The sequence below is a fragment of the Nerophis ophidion genome, linkage group LG04 (assembly GCF_033978795.1).
Source record: "Nerophis ophidion isolate RoL-2023_Sa linkage group LG04, RoL_Noph_v1.0, whole genome shotgun sequence".
NCBI classification, from domain to species: domain Eukaryota; kingdom Metazoa; phylum Chordata; class Actinopteri; order Syngnathiformes; family Syngnathidae; genus Nerophis; species Nerophis ophidion.
The window spans coordinates 46,957,862-46,971,422 of NC_084614.1; the positions used below are offsets into that span (position 1 = coordinate 46,957,862).

Below are 13,561 nucleotides of genomic sequence, written 5' to 3' on the forward strand. Positions count from 1 at the left end.
TAGAAAGGGACAAAAGGTAAAAAAAGGATGGCTGGATGGCCAATGAGAAAGGAGCACAATGCACAGAGCGATCACCTGAAGCAGCCGCTCTGCACATCCAAACCGGACAGCTCGAACGCGCATGTGCCGCTTCAAAACTATCGTGGAACCATAATGCATCTATTAATCAATATAGTCATATATTACGTGGACAATTAAGTGTACATTGTCTTTAACATCAGTTCACACTTAAAAGGACTCCAGGAGACTTCAATGAAAAGCCTGAGTTTATCCATTTGCACTTATTTAATCTCAATGTTGGAGAGTATTATTTGAACAACAATACATTTTTTATTGTATTTTATTCCAGCAGAAGTATCGGCTTGCAGAGGAAGCACTTTATTTAATTCTTAGAAAAAATTATTGCATAAAAAGTACAATTTCTATTTGGACTACAAATAAAATTATACAAATTACAATGTTGCTCAAAGTAAGAGGCATTGAATGCACTGTAATTAGAAGTATAATTGAATAAAAGCAACACTTGTATTGAATTATTTGTGTTCATTGGCTTTAGGGCTGGGCAGTATACCGGTATTACAAGTTATACAAATATATTTTAGAAGGAGATATATCTTCGAGACATTACCTACATACCGATATAGAATATACTTTGATGCTGACTTTGATAGTCACTCTCGCCGTTAACCTGTGCTTTTTGAGTTATTTTACTTTGACATTCAGAGCACTGGGCAGAATTCACATTGGGTCAAAACCCGCCACGGGGTTTTGCAATGATTTGTGTGAAAGCAATAAGACACATAATTTCGATTTCCATTGTCCCGTACAGGATGACACTGTTAGCGATACGCTTGCTACTTCTGATATGGTTATACGTCAACAAGACAGCGTCAGAAGCACAGCATGTTCAATCCAGGAAATATATTTTTACTATTTGATATTAAAATAAACTTGATATCAAATAGAAGGAGGCCTAATCACACAGTGACTGCAAGACACAACACACGCACACATACACAATGCTACTATGTGCCGTGGGAATAATTCAAGGATTCAAAGAACTTTATTTGCCATACCCGTACACACGTACACATATTGGCAAAAAATTTGGACTCAAGTTCTGGCAAGTATTAAGAAAAAGAGTAATATATAGTAAATAGGCAATAAAGAAGAGCAGTAACAAACAGGCAATTACATAAAGCACTTAATTAGTGAACAACAAAACAATGATTGAAGTGAAAAGCTTCCAATCCAAATAATACCCCGTTTATGGACAATAACATATTTAAAGCACATTCAATCTCGTTATTAACCAGAGGTAACACAATCTGGTGAAAATATTCAAGAGAGCAGCCGACGGAGCCCAAAAAACTACCGCTGCTAACTACAAATACTGGTTAACTGAAACCCTCGCTGACATCACATTAAATGACCTTTTGGTTAAGTTCCAGGTATCCATTTTCTACCGCTTGTCCCTTTTGGGGTTGCAGGGGGTGCTGGAGCCTATCTCAGCTGCATTCGGGCGGAAGGCGGGGTACAAGTTAGACAAGTCGCAAACTCATCACAAGACCAACACAGATAGACAGACCACATTCAGACTCACATTCACACACTATGGCCAATTTAGTGCTGCCAATCAACCTAGATTTAGTGACAAAGTTGCCAAGTTGTCAACACTGTCGATGCGGTGGCTGTCCATTAAGAATTTTTTTTTTAACCTACATGTGGCTGTGGTGAATGCAGGTAAACTAATCAATGTCTGTGCAATGCGCGCCACCTTATGGCGGTCAAAAAAAAACGCTGTTATTAATCCTTTTCCATTTATTTGTTTATTCAACGAGATGAAAATCTTAATAATCACATGTAGGGCTGCAACTAACAATTAATTTGATAATCGATTAATCTGTTGATTATTACTTTGATTAATAATCGGATAAAAAAGACAAACTACATTTCTATCCTTTCCAATAATTTATTTAAAAAAAACGCAAACTGGCACCATGTCCTTTCGACTTGTCAAACATAACAATAACAAGGCAAGTGTTAGAAAAAAGTTTTTTTTTTTATAAAGTGCACCATTGTCCTGCACAATAGCAATCATTTTGCTTAGGGGAATTTCAAACCTGCCTACTACCTATTCCAACCATTCTACAATGTTGGATGCTGAATGTCTTTCCTCTAGTAGGATGGTCGTAAACCAGATTGACTTCATGTTCCATTCGTCTCCAATGTAGTGGCATGTATTGCCAAGGTGGCTACACGTGTCCACACATCAGTGGTCAGAACAATTTTGCTCTGGGTGGCTTTAATGTCAGTTTACACAGCTTGAAATGTCTGCTCATACTTCCTCTCCTTCAGTTTCGTAAAATGGGTCTTCGAGGGAAGAGTGTAACCAGGGTTGGGGACGTAAATCATTTTTCTGTAACCGTCATCCTCCACCATTGATAGCGGCCTCGTGTCAGTTACCAACATATTTAGGACACTATCAGTCAATGCAGCCGCTTGCTGTGGTGTGCACACCTTCCTTTGGACCAAGTCTCTAATGCTGGCTTGTTTCGTGCCGGGCGAGGTCGATGCTGCACGTTTTGCAGGAAACAGTCTTCTTTGCAGTGTTTAAGGTGAAGAATTCCCACACTTTTGACGACTTAGGTCGTACACTTTTCTCCATTGCACTTACACTATCGCTCCTGTTTTCCTCCGCCATTTTTCGAATGTTTCCAGACAAAGGATATGGCTTGGTCACGTGAGCTGCACATGACACATCATTGGCTGGCTTACTGCCACCTCATGAGACGTAGCCTCAGCGCCGCCCTGGTGCTGTTTTGTACTTTTTTGTACTTATGTTGGTTATTGTTTCTCAGCTTTTTGTAAATGTTAGGAAAAAAAAAAAAAGAGCCTAAGCGCATGCGCACTGCATACCTCTAACGAATCGATGACTAAATTAATCGTCAACTATTTTTATAATCAATTTTAATCAATCAATCAATGTTTACTTATATAGCCCTAAATCTTGATTTAATCGATTAATTGTTGAAACCCTAATCACATGCGTTAACGTGTTAACGTTGACAGCCATAGAAACAACTAAGGCTTTTTAAATAACATTCAATGTGTGGTCCAACAGCAGAGGAAAACTTTATTGCACCGTGGTGGTTTTAAGAAGAAGGGGTCAGGGGTCAGTGACCTCCAGGCCCCAGGCAAGTAAAAACATATCGTCCTTGACTGCAATCATCCCTCAGAAGGCACAAAAGCCAAACTGTACTCAGGTCATCTTTCCATTGCACATGAGGTCAAGATCCACAACAACAGCGCTGATTTCTCAACACACAAACCCACACAGACGACAGAGGTCTGCGTGAGGTGAGCAAGGGCTTCGAAATGGGGAGTTGGGGGTGTGAAAGGTTCTCTTTCCAGTTAACTGAATGGCTTCCAGGGGCGGCGGGGCGACCCACTATATCACTTGGGATTACAGCAGGTGGCTGCCCGGGAATGAAGTGCACACAGCTCCATCACCAGCTCTCATCAAACCGGGAGAATGAAGTGGTGAGAGAAACACAAGCCTACCACAAAAGTCACACACTTTAGGACACTTTGTAGCCTACAGAGCTCTTCATGGCAATCCAGGGAGCTCTTCAGCTCTAAACTCACCCCAGCTTTTGTCTCTGTTATTTTTTTAAACAATGCCATCAGCACTGAAAATTACACCTTCCACATCACACTTTTACTCCATCCCCGGGTAATGGAGGAACTCAAGCCCAAGGCACTTCACCGACACAGTGAGCTTCATTTTCACATTAACTCCAGCAAAGCGTAGTGAAATACGTGTTTGGCAGTTGGGTGAGAGTCACTACACTGTGCACTGAACTCAGTCCCATACCGTTTATTCATCGCTTTGCATATTGTAATAACACCTGCAGAAACACTGACAGCCATGCTAATTAAATCTTACATCTAACGACACCTACATAATAAGGTTGTTTTTTGGTCCAAACCAAGCCTCAACGTTTGGGACATGGTAAGAGAAAGTAAGTCATCGGGAATAAATATATATGTCATTTTCTATATATGTCTCTGTACGATATAGAAAATGACTATATTGTGATATTCAAGTGTGCGATCTCACGCAGTTGCTTTTAGCTGCTTGCATTACACCACAGGCTCTTCCCACTCTTTGTTGTTTCTCCTTCTCACGGACAGCAAGCGAAACTTCTAACATACATCTAAGGCTGCAGCTAACGATTATTTTTCTATCGATTAATCTATAGATTATTTTTCCGATGAATCGATTAATCTATAGATTAATTATGAATTATTATTCTGCAATAGCATAAGCATTTCAAAAGTAAAAGTATTGCATGTTTTGCTTTAAAATGTGCAAAAATAAAGATAAACATCCAATAGAAAAATGTGCAAAACGAAATATTCTGTAAAAACAGTGTAAACATTTAAATAAAAGTACAAGTATTTCTTATTTGCTAAACTGTGCAAAAATAAATATAAACATCTAACACAAAAAAGTGCTAAATATAATATTATTTAACAACAGTGTAAACATTTCAACAAAAGTAAAAGTATTGCTTATTTTGCTTTGAAATGTGCAAAAATAAAGATAAACATCCAGCACAAAAAAGTGCCAATCTAAATATTCTGGAGCACTGCAAACATTAAGTATTGCTTTTAAAATGTGCAAAATAAACATCCAGTCCAACACAGTACACAATAACCATTTCTACTCATTCCAGTGAGTGACTAACAGTTGTAATGAAGAAAGATTAGCATGTCTACATGTTCTGGGGTAAGGCTGGTTCTTTTTTTGTTTACAATACTCCCAGCAGCTGAAATATGCGTTCAGAAGGGGTCGGTGTGGCTGGAACTGAAAGGTAAGACCGAGCTAGCATTGCCAGATTTGGAAACATTGCCTGATGTTCTTTCCACCATTTTAATGGGTTTTCATCCTTGGAAATGGGGGATTCTCCAAAATAAGACACTAACTCGTTTCTGACAATTTCAGCATCATTACTGTCATTGTTGTCTTCCTCATTGTTGCTGAGTTCATCTGAATCTGAGCCAAGAAGTGTGTCTAGTAACTGAACACATTATCTTGTTAAATTGGTTTAATAACACAACAATGATACATATTATATGTAACTTTTAATGTTGTAAAACGTATTTGCACAACTAATTAACGTTAGCGTTAAAAAGGAGCGCGCCTTTGTAAACACTGAACAGGCACGCCAAACGCGCGTCTCAGAGCGAAACAGTGCTATAGTTTATGAATTTACAACGCAGATACAAATGACCAGGGTTTCCCACACATTCATTTATTTGTGGCGGCCCGCCATGAAAGAATTACGGCCGCCACAAATTTAAAAAATTAAAAATAAAAATAAAAATGATTCGGCTTTTGACTCGCTCGACCACTCATAAAAGCAATTGGACTCTGTCTGTGAATGGAGCTTGCAGTTACTGTATTATATAAATATGTAAATATTATATAAATATGTACATAAAGTGTTGTAACTATATTCCAACTCCGCGTTCTTCTTGGTCATCGCCGCCGCCGCTGCCCGCCCCCCTCCGCCCCCCGCCACCCGACCACACCACCGCAAATAGATGCCTGACCTGTTGGAAACACTGAATGACACATTCATGTTTTTGTGTAATGATGACAACATATACTCACGCGGACGATTGACTAGTTGATGGTGATGGCAAGAACGCTGTCGGGTGTTTTCTTTTCAAATGTTCGTTCATAGCCGTTGTGCTGCTGTAATAGGACATTTCCGCTCGACTTAGAGTGCATACAACATTATTAGGCCGTTTATTGAAATACTCCCACACTTTTGACGACTTTTGGCGTGTTTTTTCCCCCTCACTCGCATTGTCTGCTTTGCGCTGCGCCATGGCGGTAGTGTGACGTAAATATGAGACGCGTCGACGCCGTTTTTGTGCGTATTTACGTCATCGATGGCGTCGACCTATGTCGACGCGTCGTTTCAGCCTTACATATGTCACATACGTATATGCCCTCGTGGAGCAGAGGGAGCAGCATAGGTAATGTTAGCTGTGGTGCCAGGGGTAATACAAGAGAGAGAAGGTGCGAATTTGGTAACAAATAAAGGAAGAATTAATTCCATAGAAAAACAGCAGGAGTCCAACGTCTGGCGGTGGTTTGTCTTCAAGTGGGAATATGCCGAACAGACAATCTTAATTTTTCAAGGTTGGGGCTAAAGCGTTTCTATAAAAAAGTAGCATTAATGGGAATATGTAGCATAATTTGAAAAGTCACTAGCCAGAGAATGAAGAGTGCTTACTCGTGTGTCCTCATCTCCATTCGGTGCCACACCAACAAAATGCGAGGCAACCATTTCCACATCAACACCGTATGAAAAAAATAGTCAACAACATAAGGAGATAACGTCTGCACTAATTTATATTGTGATATGGCCTAAAAATATTGCAATATTAAAGAAAAGGCCATATCGCCCAGTCCTACTTCGAAGACTTTTCGCTGCTCATCTGAATAGGCTTAAACTCAGTCCTAAGTCTAAGAGCACGAACTGATGAAGCCTACTCGGATGAGTGGCGGAATGTCTTCCAAAGTAAACCAAGCAGTCCAGTTGCGATCGATTGAATGCCCTGAGATGTTAATGATAATTATTTTTTTATAACTTAATTACATTTTGAGTACTTACACCTTTCCTTGTATAATTCTGAGTTTGACCCATGCAAACAATTATAATTATTGCATAGAGCATGGAAATGTTACTGGTATTTCAACATCTCCCTTAATTAATGTATACACCCTTTTCTTTGGGGTCAGAACAGACAGTCAAGTCCCAAGGACGCTGGTACAATGTAGTGCCTGCAGTTTGGATTTCTCCCGCAACTGATGTGGGCCCTAACAGTCAATGAGATCTTAATGACCAAAGCGACTGAAGTACTCTGACATAGCAACTGAGGCAAAACAACATGGCTAGCATTCACAGGTTCTTCCGGTTGGGGTTGGGTGCAGAGGACTTGCTGCCACGTCCACAACCGAGCTACTTAAGGGAATGGGATTTCGAGGAAAATCCTTCAGACAATCAGTCAAGTCACTGTCAGATGCTGCCGAACAAAGCAGCGCTGGCTATGGATGAAGAGAAAGGACCCCAACTGGGCAGAGGGGTAAAAGCAGAGGGGGGCATATCTGGGATGCCAGGTGTCGCAGTTTAGCCCTTCGGAGGTGTTGTGGGCTTTTCAACAAAACACCAATGAAAGAGGTTGCCCACCTGAAGACCCCTGTGAAGCGTTTACCTCTTTATCCCCACCGCTATACCAAGTACCAATTATGTATATGGTTTTTACTATCCAGTCCTATAAACTCAACTATTAAACCACTAATAGTAACATATTCCAATCCCTCTAGGAATTCACAATCTCTCGATTGCGCCAATGCACGCAAAGTCAACCAGTGCGCGGAAATTATACAAAACCTCAAAACTTTGTCCAATGCCCGCAAGTTCCGCACACATCTTGGCCAATCAGCGTCATTTTCACCAATCAAATATGTTTCTGAGCAGCATTTAAACGTTCACAGCAATTGTCTAATTATAACTCATATTTGTTTCTTGTGTAGATGAAGCAGGACCAACAATGTGCAACAATATCAACACTTTAATTGATCAAACGACATAATTTCCTTCCTCCTGCGTAGCTCAGACCTAAACATTTACTTCCTAGTGTACATATATGTAAAATGTATTCTTCCAGGGTAAAACAATTACAAACATATTCATATTTGCAATGCTAATGCTCTTAACATGCAGGGGCAAATGTGTTGGAACATAATTGAATGTTTAAGCTGGACAAACACTATTCAAGTGTAAAACAAACACAAAGAATGTCTGAAACTTGTGGATGACAGAGCAGATAGAAGACAGTAATGCAGCCTGTGGGGGTGTTTATTTTTGTAATTAAAACATATCATTACTATTAGTAGTTACAATTAATTAGAACAGTACTTTGACAGTGGGCTTGGAGTATGTGATTTTACTGCCATTTAGTGTCTATTTTTTGAAGTATGTGTGTTATAAAACAATAAAACACCAATACAGTATTTGTTTTATGATTTTTGTTGAAATCCTGTGCTTTTTGAGGTTAAGGTTACAAGGAATATCAAAACATTAAATGTTATTGAAAAAAATATGCCACAAAACATTGCAACTTTTGCCGTAACGTTCTAAAAAATCTGCCGCGAATTCAGACATTATTTTCATCCGTACATCCATCTTCTTCCGCTTATCCGAGGTCGGGTCGCGGGGGCAGCAGCCTAAGCAGGGAAGCCCAGACTTCCCTCTCCCCAGCCACTTCGTCTAGCTCTTCCCGGGGGATCCCGAGGCGTTCCCGGGCCAGCCGGGAGACATAGTCTTCCCAATGTGTCCTGGGTCTTCGCCGTGGCCTCCTACCGGTTGGACATGTCCTAAACACCTTCCTAGGGAGGCGTTCGGGTGGCATCCTGACCAGATGCCCGAACCACCTCATCTGCCTCCTCTCGATGTGGAGGAGCAGCGGCTTTACTTTGAATTCCTCACGAATTTTAGTCCGCAACAAACCTAGGACTTATGATATAGTTGGTGGTGTTCTTGTTATAGTTTGTGTTTATAAAATGTTAACTCAAAGCAAAGCCCTTTACTATTGTATTTACACAACTGAAATAGTTAACAAGAATCCAGTTCAACTTGTATAACACAAAATCCTTAAAAATACAAATGCACTGTTTCATGCAACATGTTTTAGAATTTGTAATAACGTAAACAACACCCATGCTTATTAATATATTACAAAACATTCTTACATAGACTGCAGCTAGTAAAGCTGTGTATCAAGTGGTCATATTTTTGCTTTGTGAATCATAAACACTACTTTTTTCTACATTCTCATTCTTGTTGCAGTTGTCTTGCACAACTACTACATGCCACCAAAATGACACACACAGCATCACACTAATGTAGCGGACTTGCACCTGCCAAACACATACAACACACACACATGCACACACACTCATCAATGAGGCTGTAAGCAGTATTTTCAATGGGATGTGTTGTTGGTCTTGAGGTTTAGATCCTATGGAGTGCTGCTAATCCTCGCCAACAAAAACCCGCCAACCTTTTAATCCCAACAACATAAAAATACCAACGCTCCGTCTTCTTTTTGCACCTGGATTCTTTTACTTGCCTGTTGCAAGGGACGCTGACATATGGCGAGGGAGGAGGAAGGGCTGGTGATGATGAAAAGGGGATGTTAAGATGGATATATGGGCCGGGTGGGGTGGGGAGATGACCGCACAGGAGAAAATAAGCGTATTTTGCGTACTGCTTTCCCCGGTCCGGTCCTTTCAAAGGAAGGGTAGCCCTCTGTTGATTTAAGCAGCACAAAAGAGGTCCTAATCCTTTCAAGGGAACCAAATCAGTCCATGGAGAAGCACACTCAAAAGGAATCGTCCCTGTGAACCTTTGAGACACCCCCAATGGACGACACAAATCAAAGGCCTTTATGCAGAGAATGTGTCTGTGCCAACGAAAAGTGCGGGGAAATGAGTTCAGCGACATGATAGCAGCAATCGGCTCGGTTTCTGCCACAGCCCTGACGGGGTCATAACTTCCGTATTAAAGGCTCACCTCTCGGCCCGCCCGCTAACGCTCCCTCATTACACAGGAATGTCCATTCACCTTAGAGAGGGGGAAAATACTCTTAACATCAAATTAATGACTTGATAATGAGGTCGCATGTGGCCATAAATAGATGAACATCTCTCTCCTCTGACTGCAGCACAGCTCCCGGTGCTGGAACACGACCTTGCCTCAAAACGGCCATATCACACACGTATGTTGGTAAACAAAAGTCCAGAACGACATGTCTGTCATTGCATACGACCTTGCTAATGTCACCATGTCGGAACAATTACAAGATAGCAACACACCTGTTCATTTGTATCAAATTTAAATAAAACATGCCTGTACCTTTAAGTGCAGCTGTGCTGAAAAATTTCTCTGAGCTGGCATCAGAAACCTACAAAAAAGCAGAAAAATTAGATTTTTTTTTTTCTTAAGAAAACGTTAAATAATTACAGAATTGTGGTTTATGTTGCTCAATTCAATTTAATCATCAAAGTATGGAACTGTGTATTAGTTTGACATTTAAGATACATCACATGGTTATATTGTATTCATCAACATGCCTGAAAAGGAGTCAGAAAAAGCAGAAATCACTGTATTTATAACTGTACCCCTTTTGCAATGTTGACACTAGTTCACATGTGTGTTTACATTTATATTGTTTTCACTTCCTCTTGTTGGGGAAAAATATCAATAAGCAAATGGGAGTTTAAAAAAAAATTATACTAACTAGTGCATTGTCTGGGAAAAATTAAGACATAACAATTTTACAAATATGTCGCTTAAATTAAAGTAAAAGATAGGAATACATTAGATAAAGTGAATACATCAAAATGTAATTAAATAGAATAGACCATTCCAAAAAAATATTTGATATTTCACAACCATATCTTTTATTTTGCATTTATCAAACCATGACATGACGTCAACCACATAAATATTGATCACCTCAACACAATGTCAACGTACTTTGAATTTACTATATTAGATCCACTTTGGACTGGTCTCTCACAGTTATGTTAGATCCACTATGGATTGGACTTTCACAATATCATGTTAGACCCGCTCGACATCCATTGCTTTGAGGTCCTCTCGAAGGTTTCTCATTGTCACTGACACCGACGTCCCACGGGGGTGAGTTTTCCTTGCCCTTATGTGGGCTCTACCGAGGATGTTGTTGTGGTTTGTGCAGCCCTTTGAGACACTGGTGATTTAGGGCAGTGGTTCTCAACCTTTTTTCAGTGATGTACCCCCAGTGAACATTTTTTTAATTCAAGTACCCCCTAATCGGAGCAAAGCATTTTTGGTTGAAAAAAAGAGATAAAGAAGTAAAGTACAGCTCTATGTCATCAGTTTCTGATTTATTAAATTGTATAACAGTGCAAAATATTGCTCATGTGTAGTGGTCTTTCTTGAACTATTTGGGAAAAAAAGATATACAAATAACTAAAAACTTGTTGAAAAATAAACAAGTGATTCAATTATAAATAAAGATTTCTACACATAGAAGTAATCATCAACTTAAAGTGCCCTCTTTGGGGATTGTAATAGAGATCCATCTGGATTCATGAACTTAATTCTAAACCCTTCACAAAAAAAGAAATCTTTAACATCAATATTTGTGGAACATGTCCACAAAAAATGTAGCTGTCAACACTGAATATTGCATTGTTGTATTTTTTTCACAGTTTATGAACTTACATTCATATTTTGTTTAAGTATTATTCAATAAATATATTTATGTAGGATTTTTGAATTGTTGCTATTTTTTTTTATATTTTTAAAAAATCTCACGTACCCCTTGCCATACCTTCAAGTACCCCCAGGGGTACTCGTACCACCATTTGAGAACCACTGATTTAGGGCTATATAAATAAACATTGATTGATTGATTGTTTTGTACTGTTTTTGTACTTATTTTGATTGTTGTTTCTCATCTGTTTGTTTGTAAATGTTGAAATTTATAAATACAAGTTAAAAAAAAAACACAATGTCAACGTCAGATTCAAACGTCACTTCGGTTTTTGTCCATGTGGGGGCACTGTTGCTCCGTGACTCTACAGCTACAAGCCGCCAAGACAGTGTCTTCAATAATAACTCCCCAAATATGGATTTGAAACAAAAAACTGGACAATAAAAATATAGCACCGCTATAACACCAAATCTTCAGATGACTATATTTTGTTAAATTATTCCTATGCAAAGCTCCTGTTGGATTTCACCAAGGACGTGAAGGAAGCAAGACAATGACATTTGATTACAAGCTGAACATGTTGACTATAATTTGCCATTTAAAATGCCTTTAGAATATTAATTTAGCAGCATATGTAATTTTATGCTGCCAGCAGCATATTTGTATTCTCTTAATGCACTAAAAACAACACAATAAAAAGCTGGAATAAGGTAAACAATAGAACTGTAGCAGCAACTAAAGTCGGATATTAGTGTACCTTAAATGTAGCTTTTCAATCTTCTTTTTTTAAAACGGTATATTCCACAAAAAAAAGTCTACTCCGTGTGCACGAATGACCGCCATGCGGACAGAAAGGTGAAGAAGGAGAAAGAAAGCCCCCCACAAAAAAGCAGAACCATCGGACAAAGAAAAGCTTGAGTCTCGAAGCTTCTCTCTAGAAAGCAAGACGAGCAGGAGAAACGATATCCTTTTTTTTGTAGTTGTTGTTTATTCTCCTCAATATCCAAAAGAGGTCCGTGGTTCCGGTTGTGTTTGCGCCGAAGAAGCAATCCAAGCGAGGGGGGGAGAAAGCAGCTCAAACCATCAAGCCTAATTCGCCAAGGCAGTTATTTTCTTGTAGTTTTCTACTCTCCATCCTTCCTTCCACGGCACACAAACTCGCATCCATTCGGTGACCGAGTGCCGGAGCGCCGCTGATGCCTGACGGTGGGTCGGGTCCACCCACTTCCGGGTCTAGAGGCGCTTCACCGCTGGGTGACACATCGCGTCTTTGCGTTCGCGGTAAAATGGCGGGCAACAAAAAAGAAAAAAAGGCTACCCGACAGCGCAAAGCAGACTGCGAGCGGGGAGAGGAGCAAAAGTGAAAAAGGAGGGGAACGCTTTCTTCCACTGAGGACTGCAGATTATGTCAGACGCCAGGATGTTGCGCCCACCGCGAGGGAAGGGAAACTAAACTGTCTCTTATTTTGAAATATTGTTACGATTCCCGATTGAATGAAGGTTCATGTGTGTGTGTTTGACGGAAGCTTTTTTGGACACTTAATTTATGAAAATGATTGTTTTGTGTTTCAATTTTGTGAACTTATTTTTTTTTTTAATAAACCGTATTTCCTTGAACTGCCACCGGGGCGCTATTTAATTTAAAACCTCTTCTCATTCCTGCGCTTACCAAAGGCATGCGGTAAAAGTAAGCATGCGCTAATTATTTTAAAACCTCTTCTCACTCCGGCACTTACCAAGGGCATGCAGTCAAAATTTGAGTGTGATGTTACGTGTCATCTCGATTACTGTAACATATTATTTTCGGGTCTCCTCATGTCTAGCATTAAACGATTACAGTTGGTACAAAATGCGGCTGCTAGACTTTTGACAAGAACAAGAAAGTTTGATTATATTACGCCTATACTGGCTCACCTGCACTGGCTTCCTGTGCACTTAAGATGTGATTTTAAGGTTTTACTACTTACGTATAAAATACTACACGGTTTAGCTCCATCCTATCTTGCTGATTATAGTGTACCATATGTCCCGGCAAGAAATCTGCGTTCAAAAGACTCCGGCTTATTAGTGATTCCTAAAGCCCCAAAAAAGTCTGCGGGCTATAGAGCGTTTTCCGTTTGGGCTCCAATACTCTGGAATGCCCTCCCGGTAACAGTTCGAGATGCTACCTCAGTAGAAGCATTTAAGTCTCACCTTAAAACTCATTTGTATA

At 39.8% G+C, this 13,561-nt stretch overlaps 1 protein-coding gene across 4 annotated transcripts in view; it reads right to left on the reverse strand.

The window, feature by feature from the left end:
- auts2a (activator of transcription and developmental regulator AUTS2 a) overlaps positions 1-13,561 on the reverse strand; it is a 180,425-nt gene that overhangs the window by 79,300 nt on the left and 87,564 nt on the right. For all 4 annotated transcript variants that reach the window (XM_061898199.1, XM_061898200.1, XM_061898198.1 and 1 more), the window contains exon 2: positions 10,002-10,050. The gene's annotated coding sequence lies outside the window, so the exon portion shown is untranslated. The remainder of the gene's footprint in view (positions 1-10,001; positions 10,051-13,561) is intronic.